At 42.0% G+C, this 25,407-nt stretch overlaps 1 protein-coding gene and 1 long non-coding RNA gene across 4 annotated transcripts in view; one reads left to right on the top strand and one right to left on the bottom strand.

Moving 5' to 3' along the window:
• The window catches only part of ATP11B (ATPase phospholipid transporting 11B (putative)), a 270,178-nt gene that overhangs the window by 108,238 nt on the left and 136,533 nt on the right, over positions 1 to 25,407 (bottom strand). The gene's annotated exons all lie outside the window — the stretch shown is intronic.
• LOC125697375 (uncharacterized) lies at positions 5,130 to 11,328 on the top strand. Its single transcript, XR_007378767.1, has 3 exons — positions 5,130 to 5,401; positions 6,258 to 6,416; positions 10,954 to 11,328. It is a non-coding gene; the product is annotated as an uncharacterized LOC125697375 (long non-coding RNA).

Here is a 25,407-nt window from a genome sequence, read left to right as displayed (position 1 = left end):
ACTACACAGGAGCAGTAGGTGCTTGGGATTTCAAGCAACACATCCTGGACACCTCAGTGACCACGGAGGGTTGCACGAGGTGCCAACCCAATCTCCTGGTATGAGTCAGCTTTTTCTTTTCTTCCTGGTAACCACAGACCATAAGAACTCACAACCCAGTTCGTGTCTAAACACAGCCACGGTTTTCAGAGGTCGCCTTTAATTCCAAGTAGGAGCCAACTATCTAGCCATACTCAGATGCAGGATTTGGCCATGGCTCCAAACACTCCTATGAAATAGTTTTGAAGAATACTTCTGTATGATACCACTCACATTTGCAAACAAAGACATTTTCTATCATTTGGGCTACAAGTAGTTTTTCCCCTAGGTTCCAAAATAAGCAGCTAGCTGAATTAATGCTGAGAGAAAGGCCTCTTCTTCATCTGCTCCCATTTGATCCTCCATCCCCTAACCCCAGGTACCCAACTTTAGCTCACGTTACTGGAGCAGAATGGCGGGAAAGTAAGCCTGCTTCTCACACTACCTCTGTTATACTCTTTTATGGTGTTTTTAGTATAAAATTATTATTTTTGCCTGCTGTTCAATGCACACAGAAGCTGCTGGTATAGGCTCAACGTGGATGATGTGGATTCTTAAATTTGTAAGTACTTTTCAGGCATCACTCTTATGCACATCACAGGGAAAGAAGGGCAAATGGGGACTGTGTCAAGAACCAGTAAAGCTCCTATGTTGCCTTGCAGTGTGGTCAGAACCAAATGGTGTTTAGGCTGTAGTCTAAACTCATGGCAAGTGACTGTCACTCTTCCAGAATTGTTTGTGCAGCGTGGAAAAACGACTGGAGGGGCACTGAAGTTACAGATCCTGGTCTAAGGGAACATAAGGCAAACCAACACAGCAGAAACTTATCCCATCAACATTTCTGTCTCAGCTCAGAGTACATCGTGTGTTTCAGTCCAGATTCTCAGTCTGAGTACTACAGCAAATACTACCAACAGTGTGGCAGTTTTGTGAGACAAGCTGGAAGAAGAGAGAAAAGGGATCTAATTCTCAGAGAGCTGAGCCTAACAGACTCATTGCATTGGTGATACAATCCAGACCTGACACTGCACCTCCAAAGGCAAAGAGCAAAAGCTAGTTTGTTTAATTTTGAATATTTGCATATCTCTTTCTCTCGCCACATTGATATCAGATCTGCAACAATCTATTAAAGCTTTCATTTGAATAGCCATTATATGCCTGAGAATGGAGACGGGGCTCCTTGGGGGCGCTTAGGAATAAACAAATCATTTGTGGCACATGTGTTGTTCCAGCTTCAAGCAAGGTAAATGGAAAATACAGATCATGGTGCCTCAAGTCCTCTCCATTTTCCCTTCTTGTCAAACATTCCCAGATTCTTCAAAAGGAGAATCTAGCCATGTTATTAGCAATAAAATGGCTTATAGCTGAAATTTTGAAAAGGTTTAACAATGTTCTTTACAGGAATTGTGTTTCTCATTACATAAATCTCCAGGCTCTCAGGCAAACCACCACCACAGCAAGCCATTATGTCCTGCTGTGGCAGTGTCTCCACTTAAAAAAGATAAAGATTCAGGGCCTTTTGACTTTCTTGTTTTCCATTCTCATTCCTTTTAAAGAAAAAAAAAATCCCACAACAAACCAAACAGTATATTCACCGCTGAAAAGGCCCTTCATGTTCATCTGTGCTGGGCAGATCCATTCCTCTTTTACACCAGTGACCCAGGAACAGCAAAGGATGGGGTGGAGAGAAGACATGTGGATGGACAAGGGGAAACTGAGATCCTGGACAATCACTAGGAAGGCTACTGTCTCCCAGTTGATGGGGTGGAAGAGAGAAATGGATTCCAATAAAACAGCACACTGTCAAATGGCAAAGTCAGGAAGAACTTCCTTCCCCTCCACTGTGCTTTTGTGTTTACACCTCAGAGCAACGCAAAATCCAAAACTGCCTCTTATTTTAATCCAGTGCTTTCCATCAGTGCTCGTGCCCTTCCCCAGCCTGCCAGCTGGGAAGGATACAACCCACAGGCTTAACCCTGCTACCGATGTCTGGCATGTTTCAACCTGGCTTCTAGCTTCTACAAACATTTCAAAATGTAAGCTGCATTTTGCCAAAGGAAGGGTAAATATCCTTGGCCACCTGTTAACATTTCCTGAAAACCAATTACTACCAATAAAATAAAGTAAGATAAAGTGAAATCCCAGCAATCAGATGCTGGAGCTGATGCAGCTAAATTTTTAAATCTTCTATTGAAAAAAATACTGCCAATTGCCAGGCAAATTTCTCATGTTGATATGGCAACCGAAAACACTGGAAATCAAAAAGCTGAGCAAATGTTCTTAAAGAAGAAAAGTAGCCCTACTCCTGATCAGCAGGGATTTCCATGTTCTGTTCCTCAGCCTGCCTTCTTTTAAATTCATAACTTCCAGAAAAAGTAGCATCATGAGCTGTTGTTGGTTTTCTTTCTATCATCAGAGGCTGTTTCTTGGAGGCTACAGCAACATCTTAGGCCTTTTGGGATCTACAGTCACCTGCTGGCCTCCATCTGCTGGCACGGCCCCATGCATCACTTCTCTGAGAGGAAAGAGCCCTTTGGGCAGCACGTCCCCATGGCTAAACTCCAGTAAAGTATTTACACTCATGCTTCACCTCAGGTATGCAAGAAGTACCACTGAAGTAACAATATTACTCCTTCATTTAACATTACCAGTACATAGAAAGGAAGACAGGAGGAGAAATGGAACTCATGGTTGTCTGTGTAGTTATTTCTATTGTGACTGTATCACTTCTACCATTCAGCCTCAGCAGAAAGGAAGTAACATCCCAAGGTCTTGATCTCTCCCGAGCACATCCTGAGGTGAGGCTCAATGGGAACAGGTCAACAGCCCTTATGTGTCCAAATAGCAGCTACAGGAAGAACGTAAGTAGTATTTGACTGGTTTATGCACTGTCTCTCCCCCATGCCCAGACAATTTAGCACAAACCAGGAGAGGACGATGGTCGCTAAGTACCCAAGACTGCCAGGGAAGGAGAACTGAACAGGGCATGCACAGTCATATGCCAGCTTCTTACTCCAGAAATATCTAAAGGGTGGAGTTAGGATAACAGAAAAAAAAGAAAGGAGGAAGGTTGAAGGCAGCACTACCACACAACCCCAGTGATGAACCTGCAGCTTTAACAGCTGGAAAGAAAATATGGGACCTGAAGATGAAAACAGATGTGATAATAGGAAGTTATTATCCTTTAAGCTAGAACAGGACTATAAATTAATACCTGGGCAGCAAATTTATAACCTCTTGTTTTCAACATCAGTTGTTCAAAAAATAACCTTTAATTTATCAGTAAAGGTACAAGTGACTTTTCTGGATGTGCTAAGAAAAGTGGGTGCAGCTGCAAGGGATGCAGGGCAAATGAAGACGGTACTTGCCTTGAAACACACTATGGGCTGTGACAAGGACTGTCACTGCCTTGTGCAAAACCTTGGGACAGACACCTGCCTTGCAAGATGTAAATGGCTATGTTCTCTATAGTAGCTCCAGGAAAAGCCTGAAGTTTCACACATGCACAGTTGTGTATCACCTTGTGACAGGGCACTGCCCACTGTGACCACACCAGACAGGAAAGCAGTGGTGCTGAGCACCTGGCTGTAGCCTGCTTTCTGCAAGGTCACCTCCAAGAGGACAAACCCTCCTTCCCCCTTTGCTCCCAGCCTTTAACAAATGCTCATTAATCTTGACACTGCCTCTAAGGCCCAGCTGACCAGGTTTTTTTAAGCCCTAGTCCCACAAATCAAAGCCAATTAATATTTCTGCTCTTAAGGGGACAAAAAAATAAAAAAAGCTCTCCTCAGAAAGTTAGAAGGAGCAATCAGCCCTTACGTTATATTTATTTTTCCTTAAACAAAGAGTTGCTATTCTTTTCTCCCCCCACAACGGAGTTATTAGATTTATTCATCAAGTTTTCCAAATTTAGATATCAAACTGATGTTTTTCTCCCACTGCTAATTTTATTCTTAGCAGCACTTACATAAAGGCAAGTATTGCAATATGACAAAAATACAAGCCTCCTCTGACCTGGAACGTACCAGCAGGTAAAGTACAGGGGAAAGTACACGCAACTTCTCAACCACGCTCTCCAACACAGCACATTCTAAAATACAACTTAGGGGTTCTTATGCTGTTTTCCCTGAAGGTCTGGCATTGTAGCTACCGGGTGGTGGCTGGAGGATGAGTGAGCACTGCTCTGTCCCACTGCTCCCATTCCCAAACTGCTGTTCAATGCCACAGAAAAGGATGCTGCCTGACTTTGCCATCTGCGGGCTGGCTGTTAGAGGGCTAAATGTGCTCCAGAGGAGGAACCATAGGGATAACTTCAAGATCCATTGTAGAAAGATATCAAACAGCCAACACCAAACCGACGTACTTTAAACGCTGCCGAGCAATAAGACACTTATGTGTGAATACCAGTGAAAAAACACACTGTGGGGTGCTGCTGCCAGCAAACCCTTTCCACAAGGTTTGTCTGTACAAAAGCACCTGTTACCATGAACCCGTCCAGGGGCATCCTGAGGCTCTGCCTGGCAAAACAAAACCCAGCCCCCAGGGAATGCTGAGGTTTCCACCAGAATTTACGAGGCCTGAGTCCCACACATTCCCATTGGCCCCGGTCGTGCCTCATTAGTTTGGCTTAATCAAGTGACGAGCATCGCTCAAGGCTGGGGAACTGCTGCAGTCAATGGGGTCTATTCTCCGCTGGATAGACACATGTCACCCCCATTAGCATCAATGGGAGTTACAAATGCATGGCGGAGAAAGGCCCCAATGTGTCCAACGCACATTAGGAAGGAACAGAGGGGCCAGTTCAGCCCCGAGGTAAGAGCCTGCAGCTCAGTCATGCCTTGCAGCAGTGCTGAAATTCAGCTCAGCTTCAACTCAGCACAATGGGTCTGTCACCAAAACACAACGGCAAACAAATAACAGTGTCACCTGGAAGGGGAGCTGAGTCCTCTGTAAAAAAAAAGCCACGGAAGCCGGCTGAGGGCAGTTGTGCTGGCAGCAGACAGGTGTGCAAACACCCACCTGACTCCATGCATTGGCACAGCAGGGTTTGGGCAGGGCAGTGTCAGGGAGGCGTCCTGCCTCGGGGTGCATCTGCAGGGCACAAAAGTCCCCCGGACTTCAGGGCTGTCAGTGTGAGATTCTTCAACAGATCTTTCAAATGAGAAGGGGACAACACTGAGGCTCTGAAACTGAGGAAAGGGCCACAAGGAACAGGTGCACGCCCGCAGCAAGTGCAAAACAGGGACACTAATGCCTGTCCTTACCTGACAAAGGGCAGTTCTTCACCCAAATCAACCCACTCCTACTGACTACCTGGCCTTGGGTGAGTTCAATCTATAACAAAATAATGAAATGGATCTTTGACTTTCCTGTTGTGCTTTTTTCCTCCCCGCTCCGCAGCTGCTACTCCTTCCCCTTGAAATTAAAAATAAATTTTAAACTGATGCTTTGAAAAGGTATTTCCTTAAATATTACCCCATGAATATCATATTCTTTAAATACATATAATCTGTGTTAACACCATGTGAAAGTGCCCTATGAGCCTGGAGCTTGTCATGTCACATCTTTCAGTGGTGTGCACATCAGAAATGTCAGCTAGTTACAGCAAAGAGCTTTTAAACATTTGCTTTTCTATTTGTGCTTAAATGAGGGTCTGTCATGATTGAATGCAAGTCCATAAATATTATTATTGGGCATTTAGGTCATATTTATCCCTTGTGACACTGCTTCACATGTCAGTGCATTACCTAGACACAGACCCTGCATCTGCACCTTTCCCATGAAAATTTCCCCTATAACTTCACTGATATTGGGCTTCACTTATTTTTTGTGAAACAAGACTCCCATCCCAAATACGTAGCTCTTCAGACTGCAGGTATTGCACTGGTACTCCTAGAGTTAATAGCCATAACATATATCCCAACAAATTGTCTTTAGTTTTCTCCATATGCTAATTCCCTCTAATCCTGTTATCAGTATAGGCAGTTAGACAAACAGTATGATAATAAAGCAGTATTTATAATGCATGTCCTTCAGTCCTAGATTAACCGTGAGATTTCCCCAGCACCTAGGGATTTGTTTTACCTACTGTGTGCAAATCACCAGCAAAAAGAAAGTAGCCAGGAAAAGATATTTGCTCCCATGCTGTATTGTTCACCATCCACTTTTGTTTAAAACAGGGTCTAGAGATGTGGGACATCATCAACACACTGAAGGAGACTCCTGTGAGGACCAGCTACTTCACAGCTCCCAAATGCTGCCCGCTTCATCACAACCAGGAATTTAAGAAGCCACAAGAAGGAAAACTGAAGAAGCTCCTTTCCGTATGACTGCTACAGGTGCTTACTTTGTTCTGGATAAATACAGCCCTCTTTTCCCCCCAACTTTTTTTATTTTATTTTTTTATTTTTTTAATTCCTCTCAATGTGTCGTAGCTTTATATGAGGCTAATGGAGCAAGGCAATGCTCAAACGTCAAATTAAACTGCACAGCTCTGTAATCACTCAGACTGACATGGCATAAAAGGATAATTAGTAGTTCATTACATGGAACATTGTTTGTTCAGCTAAATTGATTTCTCTCAGCTGCCCATGTTTTCTGTTTACTTAGTGAGTGCTCCACTGCACATTCTTATTTGTGAACCAGGAAATCCCTTCCTCTGAACTTTTTCCCCCCTCTAATCAGCATTGAGTGTTTAAATATAGTTTGTCTGAGGTAGATGAACCTCCAAAATTATAGACAGGTGCATGGCAACAATGGCCTGCGAAGTGATATGCGGAACACATGAGCTGTGGGTAAGAAGATCTACCCAAGAATCCCAGAAAGAGCCACGTGTGCCCATCTGCTTTGGACACACAAATTCCTAGCCTGACTGTTTGCTTGAACTTCTCTTTCTGTAATAGTGGAGGAGAAAAAGAAAAAAAAAATCTAGGGTGATAATCTTTCAGTGCTAGCAGTAGAAGTTCTGCAATTAAGCCTTCTGTAAAGCCTCCCCTTCCTTGCTCACTGGGACCCCAAGAAAGAGGGAGACTATTGTTTTAAACATGCTTTTCTTTCCACTTGCAAAGAGCGTTGAGGCACAATAACCCAAATTCAGATGTTTCTGAACTTTCTTCCTCATGAACACCTCCCATCTCAATCAAACTGCACAACTCTGTCCGTAGTTACAAGCAAATGAGTTGGAGTTATCAACTCCCACAGCTGTAGTGCCAGTCTCGGTACATTTCCATGACGCTTAAAACCCAAAAGTCTGGAGTTGTTTTGATTGCAGAAGTTAGATAGAATACAAGATCCCCAGCGAGTCTAAATACAGGAGATAACAAGACAGCCAGCTTATTTCCTGAACCTCTTTGAAAAACTTTGTGTTCACTGCTGCCTGCAGCACTCCAGGCTGCCACCAAGGACTCCAGTGCATTGCTGTGGGTCTTGCAGACACACATTTTTAGTGCTGGCACATTTGTGTTGGAAGTCACTGTTCCAACTTCATTTCAGTGAGAAGTTTGCACCATTTTATACAGTCACCCTGCAAGAAAAGTGGTGCTCGCTTCCTCTAAATTTCAGTGACATTTAAGGGCAGGCTCCCATTCCCAGTGGCAATATCAAGCACAAGTATTCCCACGCCCTGCTGCTTGTTCTGGCCTCAAACCCCCTTGGAAGTGTTGTCACAACATTGTGAAGTGGATCACAGAGCTGATGCAGCTGAAAAAAAATTCTGTTTGTGCCAGGACCCTTTCCAGAAAGATCAGATACTCTGGCCAACTCACAACATGAGCCTGCAGATAGCAGTTTCTCCAGTAAGAGAAGGGGACAGGAAGGCACAGCTGGGATGAGCTGGTGTGTGGGAACTGTTGGGGCTCACGGCATCGTGACAGAGCTGACAGCTTGAAGCTGTGGCAAGATCAACCTCTGATAACACTTCTGCCCAGCTTTACTCCATGAAGCCAAAGGCAGCGTCATAGAATCATTTGAGTTGGAAGAGATACTTAAAGGCCACCTAGTCCAACTCCCCTGCAATGAACTGGGATATTTACAGCTCAACCAGGTGCTCAGAGCCTGGTCCAGCCATGATCTGCAGCACATCCTAGCCAGCCACATGAAAAAGCAAAGCCATTTCAGTGCCATGAAAAACTCTCTAGATATTTTTGCTTTTCCTCATCTCCTCTCAGTCACACAGCAGGGACCCCTTTCACTATGTATACAACAACAACTTCTCTTTTTCCTTTTATCACCATCTTTTTCTACCCATTGATAGCTGCCCCCAGCATCCTTTGATTCACTGCTATCACCTAAACACAGGTCACCTTTAAACTTCAATTTTTTCCACTGCAACCAAACCACTTCCAACTACACAATTTGAAAACATAAAGGTCTCCCCTCTAAGGGATCTCTTGGAGGCTGCAGGGGCCATTTTGGTGACAGCATACCAACTCAGTCAGCAGCAAAATGAGGCATGCTTGCGTGGGACAACTCATGGCAATACAAAACCTTATTTCCTCGGGTCGAATTCCCCCGACCAACTACAACTTTGCTTGTTTAGTTCGGGCAGGTTTGCAATTAGGCTCCCAACAAGACTGCACCCCACTGGCGCACACACACCCCTGCCTGGCACCATGGAACAAGAGCATCAGGCTTGTTCAACTCCCAAGTGAGCTCCCTCCCCACTTAATCAGGTCTGGAGGGACTGCACAGAGGCACACTCTCCCGCTAGGGTTGGATAAGCAGCTTGTTACCCAGGTTAGCTACTAAACTAAAACATGCTTGGAAATGAGCAGAACAAAAATAATGTAATCCTCTTCTCTTGACCAAATACCAAACAAAAACAAAACATGTTAAATAAAATAGGAGATAGTTGAGTAGCTATGAGGAAAACAAAGGCTCAGTGATAAGCCCTGAAATATCTCATCCACGGCTTTTTTCCTTCAATAACCTGCTCAGTGACACAGACTGTACCAAAAGCATCAGTGATTTCACTCTAATTCCTTCCTTTGCTGAAAAATGACTTGGCAAATTTGTTTCCCGTGTGTGATTATCTTCAGTGTGATGGAAACCTTTCTTTTTTTTTCTTGAATGAGAAAGCTATTTACTAAAAGAAAAGAGTGAATCCTGACCATAAATATGAGTATCATTGGCAACGCTTCAGTGGGGTGGCAAACTGACAGCAGCAATGCTCAAAGACCACTTCCAGAAGCACCTCCTGAACAACGATCTAATTCTTGTGAAGGAAACTGAGGTTTTTGCTGCAGTACAGCATCATCTTCTCAAGACTTCGTATAATACTCATGCTGTTGCCATCTCTAGCAGCACTGGAAGGCATCTTACTGCAGGGCTGCTTGTCTGTGCTACTGGATAGTTGTCAGAAAAACGGATTTGGAAAACAGACAGATCCTGTTTCTGCTGCTGATCAATACAGCTGAAATCCCTGGCAAAGTGCTAAATACCAGTCAGCTAAAATCTCTGAACAGATTTTGGTCATTCTTACACACTCTTTGCTGAAAAACTCTTGCAGTATATAGCTGTTATTATGCTATCTGTCCCCAGACAATTTGTTCACTGTAACTAATTGCCTGCAAATTTCTTTGATCCAAGATACATTTTAAAAGGGAATTCCCATAGAGTGTTCCTGGCACTTAAGACAAAGTCATAATGAAATCCAATCATTAGCTCATCTACTATCTCAGCTATTCAAAACTCTTTTTATTCTAGGGATCCATATTTCCAACTATTTGGACAGTTGCACCTTACTTTGTAACTGTGTCCATTTGAGGGCAGTGAAGTCAGCTGGTTTTGAAATCTCATCACATAGGTTTCCTAATGTCTGGTCTAGCAAGAGCTCTGCCTGAGCCAGCATCTACTGCACCCACACATTTCTCAGATTTTAATGACTTTTCAGTCACCAAACTTCTGCTGTGGCTGTTTAACCACCTCAAAATGAACAAGGTGTTTGGATTAGTTCTGTAATCTAATGATGCCTGGTTTCCTACACATTTACCTCTCATCATTGCCTTTGGTTTCTGAGCATGAAGTTCCAGTAGAAATATTTGAGATAATTGGCATTTATGTGTGGTTTTTCTTTCCTATATTGATTTCCTAGAGTTTGGGTCATTGCCTCAGAACTAATTGGACACCTCTGGAAACCTGTGGGAACTCACTGATTCCTGAGATCTTTATGTTCTTGTCAAGTTCAGATGAAATGAGCAAATGAATTCAAAAGCCATTACAGAGGACACATAGGTGCAGACTGCATACCTGGTCTTGTGTGAAAACAGATGAGCAGAGACAGTGGTGCTGAGCACAGCAACTCCTGTTATGCTATACGAGCCCAGCAGAAACTCTCCACCAGACTGCAACATCTGTTGATAGCCATGAAGGTTCTCCTTCGCCCACCTCTAACAGTTCTTTGTATGGCATCTTCTACAGTGCTGGTGTGCAAGTGAATACTTCCACTAAGTATCTGCATTATTGCCTTCATTTTACTATATTTGTCTCCTTTTTAAAAAAACAACAACAAAACCAACAAACACTAAAGCAACACCTTAATCAGGTTAGGATCCCCCTTCCCTTCTTGCATAGCTGACAAGTATTCACTTGCTGGATTCTTCATAGCCATTTCACACAGTGGATGCTTCCCCTAGTAGTGGAGATTGAAAGATGTTGAGTAGGAAGATAGTTGTTGGCACTGCCTTTCTTTTAAGCTACTGAATAATTTTTGCACTCTAATGAGAAGTACTACCCTTTCCAAACAATTCCAGATCATTAAGCAGACATTTTAAAAATACTCTTAAAATACATTAGTGTTTACCAAGTAGTCTTGGGTTTTTAAGAATAATTCAGTGCTATCAAATAAAAATGGACTGATCCACAACATTTTGCTTTCAGATGGGTGATGAGAGGAAAGCAGAAGTTCAAACACTGGTGGGAAACTGCCTTGACATCAGCAGAATCAAGGGCCAGAAGACTTACAGGATCGAATGAACCCACTCTAAGTTGTTCTAACAATAAACAATTAACTTTGGACTGGTGCCTTTGAAGAACAGTAGCCTCAGCTGAAGAGGTCTATAAACCATGTGTAAAGCTCACTAATGAGTAAGCATTAAACAACACCAACCACAAAAAGCCCTCTCCCTACATGGTATCCAGCTCTGTTCTCTTGGAGTATTCTGCATAGAACAGCAATACTGCAATGAATAATTTTTCTCATGGTGATGAATACATAATTAGAGAATAAATGCATCTCAATCTTTCAGAGCAGAGTTGCCATCCACTCTATATAATGAAGGCTGGAAAGGAGCTAATTCACCTATTCTTTTTCAGTCACTGGCCACATTCTTGCTTAAATTCATCTTAAAAAAAAAAAAAATCAGCCAGAAATCCAGCTATCTCCTCAGACAACACCCAAGTCACTTGCAGCTGTGACAAACTGCCCATCCTGGGATCTGCAAGGAAGCTACTCTTTCCTACCCCTTTGTCTAATTTACTACTTACTGATGTGAGAGAACACGTTTCTGCCATCACATTGTGACTAATGAAGCATTAAAACGACTGCTTAGCACTCATACATCTGCTGTGGAGGCTGCACAGAGAGAGAAATCAAGTCCCATGGCAAAAGCCAAACCTTCTGTTGTCAAAAGGACCAAGTAGTGGAAACTAAAATCAGACACTGACACTTGTTGGTTTCCTTAGTTTTAGATCCCAATCATTCAAAACTAACAAACTCTCACATATGTAATGTCATGTGAATAAATTTTAAAAGAACATGCAAGGATTTGTAGGATTAAGGCCTGAAATTCTTGGTTTTTACATCTTTCAGTGGAGTTGTACAGTCCCAGTTAAGCTCAAGCAGTGCTATTGCTTCAATAGATCCAGTATTGCCAAATGCCAAGAACTTCACTGCCTTCTGGGGCCTTCTTTTTCCACCAACTTGACAAAACAGCATCATGTATCAAATAAGACAGACTGCAAATTCAGGCTACCAAAGTAAATGCTCCGTATTTTCTGTCTGGTAAAAACAGGTGTTTGCTCCTCTGACTTAAGCATCCGACCACGGTAAGTCTCAGCCATTGTGTGTATTTTGGTTCAGACACAAAATGTAAGAAATGTCTGCTCCTCAGTTTATAGTGTAAGGCTTTCGCTCCTGATTTTAGAAGAGCTCCTAGGAGAACAGCAGTGGCTATTTGCTTTTGAGTGTTTAACCATACAGTAATCCAAGATTACATCTCTGGAAACTTGGATAATAAGATATCAAAAATACCACAGTAGCACACACTCAAAAAAACAAAACAAAAAAAATACATGAGCAATGAATATTTAAAAAACAAAAAAACTTCCCGTCCAACAAGACTACTCTGAAAATGGCCCATGGACTAACTCTGAGTTCCCACCTAATTTCACAGCATTTCGCCCTAGATCTCTTCCTCAGTCACCACACACTCCTGGGAACCACACCAGTCCAAAGGGATTCTCTGCTGCTCTTCAGGCAAGAGTTCACATCCAGTCCAGGTACACAATACACAAGAAACTGCAACGGAGTTGTCTCTAAAGCTTTCTTCTTTCTAGCCACATGAAAAACCTAGCAGTAACCATTTAACCAATGGCAAACCTGATCATTGACATTTGTATTAATAAAATTAAAAGCCAGTAAAACGTAAACAGAAAGAGTCAGTATAAATCATTGCACGTTTGTGGAATTGCTTAGCTCGGTCAGGGATAAAAAGATTAATGTTCCCTCCTTTCCTTGCAATGTAATAGATGTGGTTCTTTGGGCCTCCAATTTCTGGCATGCCGATAGGACGCAAGGGGGAAAGAGGGGCATGAGAGTGGAGAAGGCACACAGGGTGCAGACCCAGGAGTTAGGAAATGGGAGTTACGGAGCAAGTTGGCCTATTTTTTATACTCTTTAATGTGGGCCTGTTTTTTAAAACCTCTCAGCAGGAACAGCAAAGTTTTCCAAGTCGTCACCTAGCAACAAAACCCAGAAAAACATTTGCAAAGCAGTTTTGCATCACTGCCATCCCTGGAAGAACTAACTTGTTGAAGGCTGAATTTGCTATGGAGAAAGGCTGAATGCTCTGTTCTTATTCAGAGTGCTGAGACATGCAGTCTTCTTTCACAGAGAACAGAAATTCATTAACGCACACACACAGATGGTTGTTTCTGAGGTGCTCTCTGAGATTTTTTGGACGACAGAGGTGTGGTTTCTAAAACTAAAGACCCGTTGAAAAATTAAGGAATTTCTTCTTTTACAGTGTATCATTCAGTGTTATTGATTGCCTTTATGCTCTTTGTGCTTTCTGCTCAGAGCATTTAACGGGATCAATATTTAATGTTTTTAAGATCATTCAATTCCAGAATAATATTAATGAAAAAAATTCCTCCTCTGCTAGTCCTGTTTCAATTCACATTGAACAGCCTGGTTTCACACACCATGCACTTCCATGAAACTAAGGTTTTCTCAGCAGTACCTCCCCAAATCCAGAAATTTTCTTAAAAAACGATCACTGTCTTGTAATATTCCTCCTCTTCCCTTTCCAATAAACAAGGAGTTTTCATGACCACCAAAGACTTTGTGTGTGATGACTGATGGGAGCAAGACCCTACAGAATCCACCACAAAGGGTCTGCCCACACAGTGCAAACCCATGCTTTCCTACTTTGCTCAGAGTACCATCCACAGCCATTTGCTCTCAGCACGCAGGTAGTAGTTCAGGGAACAGAAACAACATTATTGCGTCAATGAAGCATCATGTTTTATGGATAACCATCCCCAGTAAGGCTGAGCAGTCCAGTTGCATCTCTGTGCTGACTACTGTGTTTGACTAGCGTCACATCAGAAGTTTTGGTACCGTATTGCACTGAACAATAACCAAATAATTTTGATTTGCCATATTTAGTCAGCAGAAAAGTTACAGATACTATTGGGCTAGGGTAAAAAAATACCTAAGAGAAGTTTCTTTGTGATAACATTACTTTTATGTACATATTCATCTTCCCTTGCTGCTGTAATGGCTGGAATACTGCTAATGGAACATACCCTTACCTACTATGTCACGATGAACTGCTGCACTCCATGTACATATAACCCTCCAAATCTCTCCAGTCCAAGCTGTGGATTCACTTCAGTGCAGGGTCTGTAGAGGCAAGAAGAATTTACTAGAGAGCACTGGTTTAATCGCACATTGGTTATATGCAGTTTTGCATATAGTCAGCAACTTCTGGCAGGATTGGTTACATCTCTTATCCCCATGGGAGTACTGCACAGCTTCCAAATATTCCCTGGGATGTTTTCTGCTGCTTTTTCCAACTTTCATCAGACCGTAGAAAATGTTTAGAAATCTACAGGATGGGAGAAAACAAACTCACTCGTGAACATTCCCATTTTATTGGGAAACATTTGCAAAGATATAACCTTTTCATTCTTTTCTTCGTAGCTAAGCAAATGGTTAAACGGTGAGCTCTTAGTATCTTCCCAGAGTATGCCTAGGCCTTAAGGAGCAATAACGTAATCACAGGTCTGTGACCCACCCAGTAGGGGTTAAGTACTCCTCCGTAGTTTGTTCAGAGGACTCACTGCTCCTTTGCTCCCAGCTTTATGCACTGAAGTCACTGGGATAACATGCATGCAAAGCTGGTGTAAGAGAATGAAGGATCAGGCCCTTCATCCCTATGTCATTCAGCAGATCCCGCTTTGTCAACTGTGGTTCCTTGCACAGCCAATGCCCGAACTTGCAAGAATAAGAGGGAGGACTGACCCTTAGAGTCCTCATTTCTCTTATTTGATCTCAGCAAACCTTTCATCCTGCCACTGCTTCCTCTTGCGTTGCATCTCATCTTTTTAACATCTCCGTGTAACCTTGACTTAGTCACCATTCATAAGGCTAGTGAGGGCAAACGCAAGCTATGGAGGGGTTGCTTTCCCCTCCTGGATCATCTTCAACATTACCCCTCTCTGTTCCTCTTGCTCTGATTTCTTATGCTCATTTTAATTCTAAACTGTCACCAGGTGGACAATGGTTCTTAGACTGAGATGGCAAGAGATGTTTCTCCCAAAAACTGACACTTTTTGGGAACATATACTGATGTTATTCGGCTGAATGAGTTACGCTACTGATAGTCCCCCACCACTACCATGTTGTAGAGAAAACAGCAAACATACAGCAAATATCATACACAGACCTGCATTTTCTGTGCTTTCCACAAGATACCAGCTTAAGATCATTTTAATAATGCAATACGCATAATGAGCAGCAATCACATCGCCCTTTAGGCAGAGAAACATCACCTGTAATAGGACAACCCTTTCAAAAGATCACAATGTGGGGACTTCAAAGTTGCCTAGTAATTAAAATAAGAGCCTGGAAGTCAAAATGCTTAGCTACTACTGCTTAAATTCTTTAATCTCTTCTTGCAAAATGGATGTAATACTTTCCTGTAATAGCCATTAGAGCATGATACAGTTTTAGTGACTTTTACAAAAGACACTGAGATCTTCAGGAAGACCATAATAAAACAAAGTTTGGTAGATAGGGTGCTACAGTGAAGACTACTGCAACACTGAAAAACCCTTGTCTATCCACACAGATAAAAACTGTATCCTCAAACTCCACCCAAATCAGTGTGAAAAAGTCACATTTCTAATTTTTTCCCCTATATTAACATATTCAGAATGACGAGTGACAAAGCTTCAGCTGCATCACAGCAAGGAAAACATCATCAAGCAGCATTTTGGGAAAGCGCTAACAACTTATTATAATTAAGATATTATCCCAGAGCCCTCATTAATGTCAATATTGCAACTGCATGTACTGCAAGACAATGAATAATTGGTGATAAAAGCTTGTATACACAGGATGAGAACACGATAAGGTAAAAGAAAAGCTGTAAGCTAAAATATGTAGTCAACTACTTAGTGAAGCCAACCGAATTCCTGAAATATCTGTGGTCTAAAGAGCTACACATAAGCCTTTTAAGAAAAGCTTATTAGGTACCACACGTAGGACAATTACTAACCACAATCAGAATAAGAACAATAAAATAGATTTGCAGAACAAGGCAGAAAGAGCCTGTGTCTTCTCTGTGTCTTCTCTGTGCATGCAGCACAGGAGGAAGATGCCTTCTTAGTAATATGCTAGCATTGTAAGGACGATGACATTGTCCTTACATTGTCCATAAAGTAAGGACACGACATTGAACCTACCAAAATTAGATGTCTTTATAAGAAGTAATCTACAACACACTGAACAGCACTGAAGGCACTAGCTCAAGCTGTGGTATAAACCCAAATGGTAATCTCAGATTCACACTGGTAAATGGGAGACAGGCAACCTGTATGAATATTTTTTCAATCAGTAGCATTATATTGAACTTATGAAGCCAGCCTTCCTAAGGTCTTCTTTCAGATGAAGTCTCCAGGATCTGGTAGACTCAGCTGCCTATGCAAGGAGCATTACTATGAGCCTCCTTTTTCTACTCTGTTAGAACTTGCTTACAAAACTTACTTGTGGTTAGCATCTCTGAAACATTAGCCTCAACAGGAAGGTTAGTTCAAATTGGCTATTCACCTCAAACGTCCTCTGAAAGGAGTGTGTCCAGATCTACCTAACTAAAATTTATTTAGGAAATCAAGTTTAAACACTTGAGACATTCTCCAAAAGCTAACTCAAGAGCAATTCCTGAAAGATAATGGAACAGCAGTTTGTTCAGTATCTTAATAATAAACAACTAACGCAAAGGACATAATTCTTACCAGTGTATGTATTTGTGTATGTCTGACACGGGTTAGGAATTAGCAAGTTTGTCCGGGAGATATTTCTGGGGAAGGAGGAAGGGAAGAGCAGATGGATTATGGCACAGGTTGAGAAAGAGAGTTTGTTAACACAGAATTCTTGAGCTTCTTCACTACAAGTGAAACGTTCAGTTCAAAACCTTCTGTTAAAAAGAATTACATAATTTATATCTTGTGTATCTTGAAACCAGATGAAGTGCTATCAGTAAGGGGGAAATACCAACTAGCAGGAACCCTATAGAGATGCATGGAAAAAACACCAAAATATCCCCCTGTGGTTTGGCAGTATGTAAAGATTTCTACCAGCAGCCTGGGTGACAGCGTACAATTCTTGCTGATAAAGTTTCAGCAGACATCACCAAGATTGGTTACTATTACAGAGTGAGCTGAATCTCCTGGTCAAATGATTGTGATTCAGTTTGGCTTCATTTAATACTGCCAAAGGCAAGGTGATACATCTGGGAACCAAGAGGGCAGATTACAGCTATAAGGTAAAGATTCTGTCTTAGAAAAAAGCAACCCTGAGTGAAACTAAAAAACTCAGTGGAGATAACAGCTTCAACATGAGCTCTCAATGCAAAGTTGCAGCTGAAAGGGCAAGCATGTCTTCTGAGTGTACAAAAAGGGAGGTATCAAGTTAGAGGTGGGGAAGCAATCCCACTCTGTTGGAAGCCACACTGAGATCACAACAGCAAAACTACATCTTGTTTGGAAGTTCATTTATACATCTAAAAATAGCACAAAGATTTCAGAAAGGAACCACACAAATTATTCAGGAGATTGAACAATAGACTTACAGGAAGAAGATATAAGAAGTTTTAGTTGGGCTCCATGGAACAGCAGAAAAAAAACTTGTTAGAAGAAACTACCATACAGACTCTTATCATCTGTCACAGGCTGCTATGGAGGCCAGGTCTGCAAATGTGACTGCTCTCAACTGAACGTGAATGAATGAATGAATGAAGGCTTTCTAGCACTGCTGTTCTTATTTTCAGAAGTCACTCGATATCATCAGGAGAGGCCCGTACTCATCATGCAATTTATCCCAGCCAACCACGCCAGTGGGTTGAAATCTGTCCTTAGTTATATAGAATTTCATATATAAATACAAATAATAAGCAAACATATATCAGATACGAAGAGAATTCTACCTGGGGATTTATTTTTAACTGGACAAATCCCTATGTAATTGTCCTAGATCTGCATACATGGGGAAAAACTCCACTGATATTTCAACGTGAAAATAGGCTCTGAAGACCAAGCTGCTATCAGTTTCCTCCCCTCCCAACTACCTAAATGAAGAAAAATCATAAGTTTTAGACTTAGATATCATGTCTTACTACAAGATGGTGAGCTGGTCTCTATGCAAGGGCCTGCTTTCATTTCTAGGGAATTCATGGCAATTTGGGGGAACTTTGGGGTGGTTGGCAAGATTACCTTTAAAAAGCCACAGAAGCAGGTAGCACACAGTAACTATTTTGAGTTTGTGCTAAATGATGCTCCTATTCTGCTGAATCATTTGCTGCTAGTCCTCGAATACTTGCACTACTGTAAGTAAACCCACCTGCTAACTACTTGGAAAAGAATCTCAGGTCAGGGGTTCCACCTGCAGTATTGGCTGTCAGCAAACACAAACGAGACATTGCAATACAGCATGATGTGTCATGTATGGCTTGTAAGGAAATAGTATGAGAGAAGATACTTTCTCTGTGTTTACCACCCACTGTTAAACTTGTGCAAAGAAATGCTGTCTCCAAATCTGCTCAGCCAAGAGAAGCCCTTCAGAGCCCTCCGTCCAAATATTTCAGGCAAGTTGGTGAGTGTGAGTGTTCCCTTAAAAAAACAGGTCAGAGACACCTCCCACCTAAAAATGGTTTTCATCAAGTTCTAGGAGCTACAGGAATCCCCCTCCTGCTCACCCACTAAGGATTATGATCATTGCCTGCATGAAGGGCAGCATTAATACCTTGCAGTAAATTCCCAAATAGCACATTCTCCCAGGCTACACATTACACAGGTTCTCTAATCTGACTTGAGGCCTGTAATACTACAATGCAAAGGAAAGCACAGCAATAATAGCAGGGTGGCAAAGTCCTACGCTGCAGCAAGTGAAGATGAGCCCAAACACAGCAGCCACAGACACATAAATGAAGGAAAAAAAGCTGCTTACCCTTGGAAGGCCTCAGGGATCTCCCTGTGAGATACTCTCACCTCCACTGCCAATCCTTAGATAAGGTCTAGGAAGGGGTGCATCCTGGCTCCATTCCTTCTGGTCATTCAGGTACACTGCATGCACCTGAGCTCCCCTGGGTGGGCCCTGCATTCCCACCATGTGCTCAATCACTGCTTCAAGCTGCGACTCAGCATTCCTCCTACAAGGCCCACTCTCACAACTGCCAGGCAGAATTCAGCAGATGACTCTTTGTACTTCTGTTTCCAATATTGTGGCATTTTGGATTCCTGAAAGTTTATGTCAATTGTTGCTAAGAACACCCTGACTTGCAGTCCACCTGGTGACTGCACACCATGCCTGTGCTTGGGAAATTGATGCAATTTTACAGGCAGGCTCATTCAGCAAGGATTGCTCAGATTTTCATGAAAACACTGCAAAGCTGTCACAGACTGCACTCATAAATTGCTTACCTCTTCAGATTAAGGAAAGTGAGTATTTCGCATGTCTGGCTTTGGAAACTAAAATTCTTTTCTTTTAACTCTCAGTGGTGAAGGCAGAAGGAAGACAAATTTTTTGCTGGGAGTAGCCTTGATTTTTGTTTAGCCGACATCCAGAGCAAAGGCAAAAAAGTGCTTAACTACTCAGGAGAGCCAGTGATTGTGTGTTTCAGGCACATCTTTCAGCAGTCCCATTCTGTTATTGTATCAGTAACAGAAAGCAATGAGGAATCTCTACAGTTACATCTATCTGTTCTCTATGGAGGAGAGGAAGACAGCAAGAGAAGGCTCAATACAATAACATATTAGGGAAAAAGAATATTTAGAAAGAAATGTCCTCATAGAAGATCTGTTGCCAGGGAACCTTAGACCTTCATTGGCTCCATTCTTGTAATAATCCTAATTGCAGCTCAGTTGGTGTGTGCAAAAAAGTTCTTCTCCCCATTTAGCAGAATGAAAGGTTCCATCTGAGCAAGCACATCTGCATCTGCTAAAAATGGAAATGCAAGAGTAATGCAAAAATCTATTAAGCAAATATTTTTTTCTTGGAGAGGGGCCGGTATCTAAAGGTGCGAGGCTGAACTACATAAAAATGGAGCAGATGAAAGCCTGCATCAGGACTTTTCCTTCCAAAGAGGTGTGAACAATAGCTGGAAGTACATATTGTGCTATACTGTTGTACTGTAGCACTGTAAGAAACCTCCTGAGACCATCCAGCTCCCAGGCAGTAAGTCATTTCAGGAAGAGAAAAGCCCAAGTATGAGTGAAGTGGCTGCACATCAGCACCGTAATCCACCATGCGTTCAGATATGGCCAGCTAGAAGTCCTCTTGCCCCCACTTTCAGTATTGTTAACAGTGATATTCTCGTCTAAATAAATAACTAAACAGAAAAGAACCATGATTTCTGCAGTTGAAAACTGATCTGCACTGGAGAAATCAATCATCTTTAACCCACACAAATAGTCCCTTTTCTGTGGAGAGAAAACTCCTACAAAATAGAGCAAAAGACTGAGAAGTTCATAATTCCAGTAACTTGACTGCTGACGAGCTGAAATGTTTAGAAGACAGAAATAAACACCCTGCTCCCTTTAATCACACTTTCCTGAGATTTTTTAATCCGAATTCCTGTTTGCTATTACTTCTCTTCACCTGCAAATTCCACTTGCCTAAATCTTTAGGGATGGGGCTGTTATCTTGAGGCATGGCTTTGCTTTTCACAGCCTTCAGCCATCCTGTCATGCCAAGCACTATGTCCCAAATCAGCAAGAATCAGACTTGCAGCTGATGTAAATCAGTTTCTATAAGAGCTCAAGATACCCCTTAGCCTGAGATATTTAAACTGTTACATGCTTGTGTATAGAAAAGGCACATCATGTAAGTTCAACTGCCACATATTTTGGACACCTTCATTTACTGTGTAGTTCATTCAAAAAATATGGTTGCCTTAGAAACCATACAAGTGCAGAATAATTCCAAGATCATCCTAATTGATAGAATCACTCATCAGTGCCTTAGATGTACACAGCATTTCTATAAATCCCAGAAGATGTATTGAATTTTAAAAAGTGGAGAGGAAGCTAATTTTCTCATTTAAAAATGGGAGCAGAGAGGGGTGGCTGATTACCCTATTGAAGATGACAGATCCCTGCATTGTGTAATGTGGTCAGGTAGCTTTAGCCTTTTTGGTGTGCAAAGCCTGTGGGAAAGCAGGCAGCTGTAGAAGATGGGGAGAGCTCTGAGATGGAGCAGGCAGTGCTCTTCTGGGTCTGAATTTCCCTGCAGCTCTGGAAGGATAAAGGAAAGCAATATGTACATCTCTATTTCCAGATGTTCCTTACAGAAGTCTTGCTTCTGCTGGAGGCATTTCCTCATCCATGTGAAGTGCTCCATTTAGAAAGTATAAATCTGCTCCCTTCTCCTGCCCCCCTTTTTCTCAACCAGCAATGCTGAAACTTGTCTGCACCAAGGTGATGATTTCCTATCTGAAGAACATAAAGCGAGCTCCTGAATGGAATGTGATCTCTTCTAGCTAGTAAAAGTTTTATAACTGGGGCAAAAAAAAACACCCAAACTCAAAACAATAAAAATAGAAAATAAAATCAGGCACCTCAGCTGGTGTAAATCAGCACTGCAGAACTCCACTGGAGCTTGCCTCAGGCAGGGGTGGAAATTTTGAGGTATTTCCAGTACATGAATGGCAGGTTTATTGGAAATCATTAAAACACAACTATTCTTACAAGACTATGTATTCCAGCCTTCTCCCAGCACCATCCTCCACTAAGATCACTTCAGTCAATCACTACAAATGCTTCAGTAGGGATTTTAAGCATCAAATGATGATTTATCTAGGTATGGTAAAGTAATTTAGGCCCTTTCTGGCCCATCCCTCATCTAGCATGCATAAATATGAGTCTTCATTACTTATCCCCTTCCCATACTGCTTCTTTCTATTCATCCTATGCTTTTGGCTGTAACATACAGCTTGCAAGGACAACTGGCACATGCCCAGGGCAAGAAATGAAAAAAAGTTTCCCTTGGAGGTGAGAGAAGGCCCCCAACTTTTCTCAATTATATAGCTTGGAAACTGAGTGGGTTTTGTCCAGGGCTTAAATGCAGCCACTTGCCTAAAAATGTGATGGTGTCACTGCTGCATCACACCCATGACCTGTCCAGTAGCTCTGGAAGGGACTAAGGCTGCTGTTAACTCGTACATTCAATTGCCTTGGGGAAAAAAAACACCACAGACGTATTCTTTTTGCTCAGGGTTATATGTTCCCCAGTTCCTGAAATGCAGAAGATAGATGGGGATTTGGTGTTGAGAAGGAGCAGGAGAGCATGGCTTGAAGCAGGAATGGGAAGAGATTGGGACAGTTTTCATTAGCAGGAGAGCAGAACCCTAAGATACTCAAAATCCCATATATTTCCTTAACATTTTCCCCAGCTTGCTCCCACTCAACTGGCCAGATAATACAATGTACATAAACTTGTCCATAGCTCAAAGTGTGCCTACCAAGAATAGACTTCTTTCTTCAAGGACGTGAGTCTAGTAGAGAATAGGATTGTTGAGTGCAGCAGACCCAGATTCCAACTTAGACTGGAAGCTAGAGCTGAGATCCCAATGAGCACTCCTGAATTAAGCAGCAAAAAACCTCCACAGATAAGCACCTGAATTTGACTAATTATGACAGCAACTTGCTTGGTCATGAATTCTGAGGATTGAATAAGTACAGAAAAGTTAAAACAATATATATATATATGCATAATATATATAGCAAAGAAATCGCTTTCAAAGAAAAAGTGGAGAGAATTCAAACAGTGCTTCATTTAAAATCAGTAAAGGAGCTGCTGCTTCTCTTTGATCTCATCCACCCTTCTGCCTCCCAGAAAAATATAGAAACAGAATACAAAGACCCAAAAAGGAAGAAAAACAGCAAAAAGCTACTTCACCAAGGTAAATGATTGACCATGCTCCATTCACTTCACAGCACAGTGATGCTAAGTTTGGTGTGTAGATCCTGCCTATCTAGTGAAAAGGCTATTCTGCAAAAATCCCAACATGTTTCCCAAACTCTGCTGCATTTATTTCACATCCCCTTGCCTATAGGTGCCTTGCCCTAACCCTAACCTTATAGGTGCCTTGCCACCTTCACACTCAGTCTGAAGAAAGTAGCTTTCCTGAAGGCAACCAGAAACAGAAAGACTGAAAAAACATTCATCACAAAACAACCAGAAAGCAGCAAGCACTCCCCATAACAGAGAAGGCCTGGAAGGATAAAAGGTGCCATGGATCCACTTATGCACAAGGTCTTCCTGCCAATCAGATATCGCCTAGGGGTGCAATTTGCCCCATTGGGGGAATCTGATTTCACACAGGAGATCACTGGATTTCCTTTTTCCTCAGTGCAGATGGTATCTGGAGATCAAAGCCCCGCCAGGAGCTGGCAAATGGTGTATTCTCACTTTGATGGATCTGCAGCTACCATGAATGCAAACACAGAAAGAGGAGAATAAAGCCTTTATACAACATCCTCCATGTTTTTCTGTCCACTCATATTGCTGACCAGAAGAAACAGATTGAAAGGGCAGATTTAGTCAAATTCTGCTCTGTGCTTTTCCTTTGCTATTACCGTGCTTTATTAAGGGTGATGAGGGATCTATTCCTTTGCTCTCCCCCTTTCTGCTCCACTCAGTCATCCTTCAGACCAGGTAATATATAACTCCATTCATTGTGATGCTAACGAGTTCTATTTAGCTGTATTTAACTGGATATCATGACTCCATGTGATGACCTTTCACTCCTGGGAAGTAGTTTTAAATTTGATCCACAGTAAAGGAAAATCCCTCTAATTCATTGGCTGTGAAAGGTCACAAGTGAAATATGTTCTGATGGTATCTGCTGGTGGTTTAGTTCTCAGTATACCTGAGCATCAGGCTGGTCTGAATCAGCTTTTGTCTTGACAGTCTGAGTACCAAACACCCTGAGAAAGCACTGTGGAAAAGGCAGCCAAAAGCATCTAGTGGTGCCAATTGGTACAGACAGCATTTGGAGAGGAGATGCCACATTGAACTCAAAGCACACGCTACTGAGGATTAAACAAGGTCCTACTTAGCTTGATACTGCATTTAAATATTCTAGTTAACAAGGTTGTTTTGTTTTTCCTTAAGATATTACAAATGCAAATTAAATCATGCATCTGATAGAAACACAAAGATCTCATGTGCACACGAGGCAGTTACACTGCAGTATATGATTGTAAATTTGACTTTCGGACAAAAATGGGTAGAAAGGGAAAAAAATAACGGACAACTAAAACCATACAAACACAGTGATACTAGAACTTGACAAAAACCTTTTCTCCCCTTTGCTAAACAGCGTAAGCCATTCAGCTTAAGATACCAAAATAAAACCCTGCAATGAAAACTAATGTTACACTTCAGCCCACAGAAATGCGTTTATTTATCTGTCCTCACTGAAACACAGCATTGTGATACCATATGCTCTGCACAGGGCGGGAAGCAGTGCTGTCTCATTTGTTTTTCATTACTGATTGTTGACATGATAGCAAGATCTAGAGGTACAAACGCAAAATCAAAACATGCTTAAATATGAATATTGTTGCCAAGTGAAGACTTGGCTGATTTGCAACTGTGAAAGTACTGAATAAGAAACCATGTAAGACAACGCAAAGCCTGCTGGGGTTGGGACCATGGCCTCAGGATGGTGAGCAACCAACCCCTATGACTAACAACACGTGGTTGCCTCCGTCCTAGCAGAACAAGTGACAGCTATAGGAAGAGAACATGAAGCAGTGGGTAAAAGAGTTTTTGAAATGCAATAGCACATGAGTATAGCAAATACAGCACATGAGAATAGCAAAAATAATTCTGTGACTAAAAGAAACCTCTTATTTGTCTCATCTAGTTAGAATTACACTCACAGCATGCCAAGGGCCTCCCCAGATCACACTTAGCTTCCAGGGAGCTCTCTGCACTTACCTAAGAAAAAAAAATAACAACCAAAAACAAACAAACATAACTGGGAGCTATTGCAGAAAACAATCCTACAACAAAACTAACAAAGCTATATCCCAGGTACAGCACAATTAAGGAACTCTCAGTTCACTGCTACTGTTGACTGATGGTCAAGAGGTTACTTGTGTCCAGCACAGGAGAAGAGGGACAGTGAACATCAGGAAACTGGAAGCTTGATGTCTGCTCCAGCCTGCTCTGAGATACATCAAATCTAGGACACCTCTAATCTACTTCAGCACAACACTGGGGCAAGGAAATGCAGCCCAGACTCCTACCTTGAGGCATCCACTGTAGAAGGAGGAGCAATACTGAGCAAAACAACCCCAGCTAAAAGCTCTCAAGAACCTCAA

The sequence above is a fragment of the Lagopus muta genome, chromosome 9 (genome assembly GCF_023343835.1).
Source record: "Lagopus muta isolate bLagMut1 chromosome 9, bLagMut1 primary, whole genome shotgun sequence".
Lineage (NCBI taxonomy): Eukaryota > Metazoa > Chordata > Aves > Galliformes > Phasianidae > Lagopus > Lagopus muta.
The sequence above is the reverse complement of the archived record's forward strand: the minus strand, read 5'-3'. Positions and strand labels throughout refer to the sequence as shown.